Source organism: Elephantulus edwardii, unplaced genomic scaffold, assembly GCF_000299155.1.
Source record: "Elephantulus edwardii isolate Elephantulus edwardi_28Jun2011 unplaced genomic scaffold, EleEdw1.0 scaffold00030, whole genome shotgun sequence".
Taxonomy (NCBI): Eukaryota; Metazoa; Chordata; class Mammalia; order Macroscelidea; family Macroscelididae; genus Elephantulus; species Elephantulus edwardii.
Genome location: NW_006399780.1, coordinates 6,938,333 through 6,943,609, shown reverse-complemented (window position 1 = coordinate 6,943,609; position 5,277 = coordinate 6,938,333).

Sequence of the window (5,277 nt, the reverse complement as noted above, 5' to 3'; positions counted from 1 at the left end):
GACACTGTGTCAATCTGTCTCATGGAGGGTCTACCTCTTTTTCCCTGGTCCTCAACCTTTTCAAGCATGATGTCCCTCTTCAAAAAACAGTCTCTCCTAAAAACATGGCCAAAGTATGAGATACGAAGCTTCATCATCCTTGTCTCCAAGGAATACTCTAGTTGCACTATATATAAATTTTATATCTTGATTTTTCCAATTTGGCACCTTAAGAAAATTAATCACTACAAATATTTTTAACAATTAGTGATTCCATTCTACCAACAGAGATTAAAAGTTTACTATTGACTGCGTGGATCATAACAAACTGTGGCTGACTCTGAGAAGAATAGGAATCCCAGAACATTTAATTGTGCTAATGCAAAACCTATACTTGGACCAAGAGGCAGTTGTCAGAACAGAGCAGGGCAACACTGCATGGTTCAAAATTGGGAAGGGTGTACGCCAGGAATGTGTCGTATCTCCATACCCTTTCAACCTGTATGCAGAGCAGATTATCCAGGCTGGGCTCTATGAGGAGAAACGTGGCATTAGGATTGGTGGACGATCTATCAACCAGATGACACAACCTTGCTCGCTGAAACTGAGGAGGACCTCATGCACTTACTGCAGAGGGTCAAGGACTGCAGCCTTCAATATGGACTGAGGCTCAACGTCCAGAAGACAAAAATTCTCACCACTAGACCAATCGGTAGCATCAGGATGGATGCCGAAGAGATTGAGATTGTTCACAGCATCAGTTTGCTCGGCTCCATGGTCAACACTCTTGGCACCAGTAGCCAGGAAATAAAAAACATATTGCGATGGGAAAGTCTGCGGTTAGGGACCTTTCTAAAGTACTGAAGAGCAACGGTGACTCTCTGGAGACTAAGGTGCGCCTGATACAGGCCATGGTTTTTGCAATCACTTGTTATGCATCAGAGAGTTGGACAATGACTAGGGAGGATAGAAGGAGAATTGACGCCTTTGAGCTGTGGTGCTGGAGAAGAGTATTGAATGTACCATGGACTGCCAAGGAAACAAACAGATTCATCCTAAAGAGGGTTAAACCAGGCTGCTCCTTGGAGGCAAGGATTCTGGGGCTTCGTCTGACATGCTCTGGACATGTTGTAAGGAGAGACAGGTCTTTAGAGAGGGACATCATGCTGGGTAGAGTAGAGGGAAAGTGCAGGAGGGGAGGACCCTCTATGAGGTGGATTGATTCAGTGACTGGGGTAATCCGGATGGGTGTGTCAGAGACAATGAGATTGGCACAGGATAGATAGAGCATGGTTTAGGGCTGTTGTACATAGGGTCGCTATGAGTCGCAAATGACTCGACGGTACATAACAGCAACAACAACATGTCCCAGTACTAGGAATATTGTAGCTAATATTAGATGGATCTTGGCTGAAAGCAGGGAACATCAGAGGAATGTCTATCTGTGTTTCGTTGATTATGCAAAAGCATTTGACTGGGTGGATCACAACAAACGGACTAACTCTGAGAAGAATGGGAATCCCAGAACACTTGATTGTGTTAATGCAAAACCTACACTTAGACCAGGAGGCAGTCCTCAGAACAGAGCAAGGGAATACTGAATGGTTCAAAATTGGGAAATGTGTATGCCAAGGATGTGTCCTATCCTCCCTCATACCTTTTCAATCCATTTGCAGAACAGATTATCCAGGAGGCTGGGCTCTATGAGGAGCAATGTGGCATCAGGATTGGAGGAAGACTCATCAATAATCTGAATTATGCAGATGACACAGGCCTGCTTGCTGAAACTGATGAGGACCCGAAGCGCTTGCTGTAGAAGGTCAAGGACTACAGTATGGATTGAAGTATGGATGAAGAAAACAAAGATTCTTACCACTGGGCTGATTGAAACCATGATAGATGGTTAAGAGATTGAGATTGTTCATCGTGTTAGTTTGCTTGGCTCCACAATCAACATTCTTGGCACCAGCAGCCAGGAAATGAAAAGACATACTGCGTTGGGAAAGTCTGCTGTTAGAGACCTCTCCAAAGTACTGGAGAGCAACAATGTCTGTCTGGAAACTAAGGTGTGCCTGATATAGGCCATGGTCTTTTCAATCACTTGCTATGCATCAGAGAGCTGGACAATGACTAAGGATGACAGAAGGAGAATTGATGCCTTGGAGCTGTGGTGCTGGAATAGAGTACTGAATATATCATGGACTGTTAAGAGAACAAACAGGTTCGTACTGGAGAGGGTGAAGCCAGGCTGTTCCTTGGAGGCAAAAATTCTGAAGCTTGGTCTGACATGTTGCAATGAGAGACCAGTCCTTGGAGAGGGAAGTCATGCTTGGGAGGGTGGAGAGACAGTGCAGGAGAGGAAGACCCTCGATGAGATGAACTGATTCAGTGACTGGGGTAATGGAGGTAGATGTGTCAGAGACAATAGGATTGGCACAGGATAGAGCAAGTTTTATGACTGTTTTACATAGGATCTTTATGAGTCACAAGTGACTCAACAGCATGTAACAACAACAACAACAATGTTGATACAAAAACTGGAAAATAGTTAAAGGTGAAGGATAAATAACCAGGGGAATACAATAATAATAATAATGGTAGATGTTTTGGTACATATTTACTTACCATTAAGCCAGCGGGCAATACTATGATAGATGGAGAAAACACTGAAATTGTCAATGATTTTATCTTAGTTGGATCCACAATTAACACTCTTGTATACCAGGAGTCAAGAAATCAAAAGTACCTACAACCAGGAGAAGATAAAGTAGATGAATCGGATCTTCTAAGAACCAAATCCCTATGCACATCCAAAAACTTCTCCAACAGGGTAAAAAGGGAAGTTACAGACTGAGTAATGACATATCAGATAAGGACTCATATCCAGAGTTCATAAAATACTTGAGCACCATAACAAGATAAAGGTAAATAATCCAATAGAAAAATGGGCACAGGATATGAACAGATACTTCACCAAAGAAGACATTCAGATAGCCAACAAGCACATGAAGAAATGTTGAAAATCCCTAGCTCTAAGAGAGATGCAAATTAAAACAACCATGAGATATCATCTCACCCCAGTAAGACTAGCAAAATTTAACAGAACAGCAATCCACAAATGCTGGCGAGATTGTGGAGAAACTGGAACCCTTATCTTTATTGTTTTCCCAGGGATTATGAGTAAACAAATTAGAAGATATAAATGCATAGGGCCTACTTCGCAGTATACTCTAAGCTCCTACTGTGTGCCAGACACAGTCTTAGTGTGAGGATATCTGGATCCTGCTCTCACAGAGAATGCTCGTGTGAGAAATAGACCTAAGACAAGTAAACAAATGAAACATTTCAAATATGAAAGGTACATTAGGAAGTCAAATCAGAGCTATGTGGTAGAGAAAGTGGTACTAGAAGGGAGTGGCACAATTCAGTAGTCGGGAGGCTACTCTGGAGAGGAGCTGAGCTGAGACTGAAATATCTAGAAAGAGGCACCCAGGGAAGACCAGGTGAGCAGGGGCTCACTCCAGCAGAGGACATTTCATGCCAAGCACATCTGAGGCAAGATTGGGTTTGGGAGCTAGAGAAAGAAAAAGAAAAGGTAGGGTAGCAGAAGTACAGTGGTAAGGAAAACGCAGAACACCCAGATAAGGCTTACAGTGTACAAGAGAGGCTGGATTTCACCGCAACAAAATAAAGGTAAACAACCCAGTTGAAAAATGGACACAGGATATGAACAGACACTTTACCAAAGAAGACATTCAGATGACGAACAGCCACATGAAGAAGTGCTCACAATCCCTAGCTCTAAGATAGATACAAATCAAAACAACTATGAGATATCATCTCACCCCAGTAACAATAGCAAAATTCAACAGAGCAGCAAACAACAAATGCCAGAGAGGCTGTGGAGAAATTAGAACCCTTATTCACTGTTTGCGGGAGTGTAAAACGGTGCACCCACTATGGAAGGCAGTATGGTGCTTTCTTAAAAAAAAAATAAATTGGAAAGAGAAATAACATTTGACCCAGCAATTCCACTACTGGAAAATATATCCTAAAGAAACCAGAACTGCCACCAAAACAGATATATGCACACCTATGTTTATTGTGGCTTTGTTCACAATAGCAAAAAGTTGGAAACAATCCAAGTGCTCATCAGCAAATGAATGGATATAGAAGCTATGGTTTATTCACACAATTGAATATTATGAAGTACTGAAAAACAAGGAACTCATGAAATATTATACAAAATGGGTGACCCCGGAGGACATTATGCTGAGTGAAATATCTCAGTCACAAAAGGAAAAATACTGCATAGTGCCACTGTTGTAAAACAAGACTGACACTGGGGTTGGGGAGAACCTATAAAAAGAGGGGATAAATTATGTATACTGCATTGAAACAGATGGAGAGAACTGTTTAAAAGGAATATATGATTAGGTATTATTTTCATGGAAAGAGTCCAGAATAAGAGTTGCATAATAAATTTGCCTGGGGGGGGGCAGGGATTGTATAACAATGAAAGAATATTTTTTTCTTTTCAAAGAGAAAAGCGAACTGGAGGAAGGGGTGGGCAGGAAGGGAAATGTGCAACAATGAATGAATGGAAATCCAAGTCTCTATAAACTTTCATTAAATTTCAATTAAAAAAGAGAGAGGCTAGACTTGAGTCTAAGTGCAGTACAAAGCCCTGAAGAGAGATGACCTGGCTCACTGTTTAAAAGTCCTCATTTAGACTATTAGAGAGTGGATTGCAGACTTTTTTTTTCTATTCACAAAGAGAAATCTCCAGTCCATATGACATTTAAAAAAAAATCTTGACATTTCAGAAATAAACTGAAATATGTTAATATTCTACTCTTACAAATGCACAACACAAAGAATTAAAAATACACAAGCCAAATAAAAGACAACAACAAGCACAGGGAGATGCTTATAAAACTAAATATGGGTCTCAGCATTAACAGCTGAACAGAGAAATGAGTTAAATGCTTTAATTAAAAAATCATGCATGGATCATAAAGTGTAGAAACTGAAAATTTACAAACTGTTTAAAACCTGGAATCGCAGGCTGTTCAGAAACTACACAGATGGATCACTGGTGGTGGTGAACAGCAGAAAGGGATTATGGGTGAACCTGCATTGTCTTAGCTGCTCCCCATACCATCGCGATTGGAGGGAAGCCTGATACTCATTAGGGTTTGAGCCAGGCAAAAGCTGGCAGCAGACCCAGTGCCGGTCACCTGACTAATCAGGAGATCCTACTACTGGGGTTGTCCTTTTGATCTGCACCTCAGACAT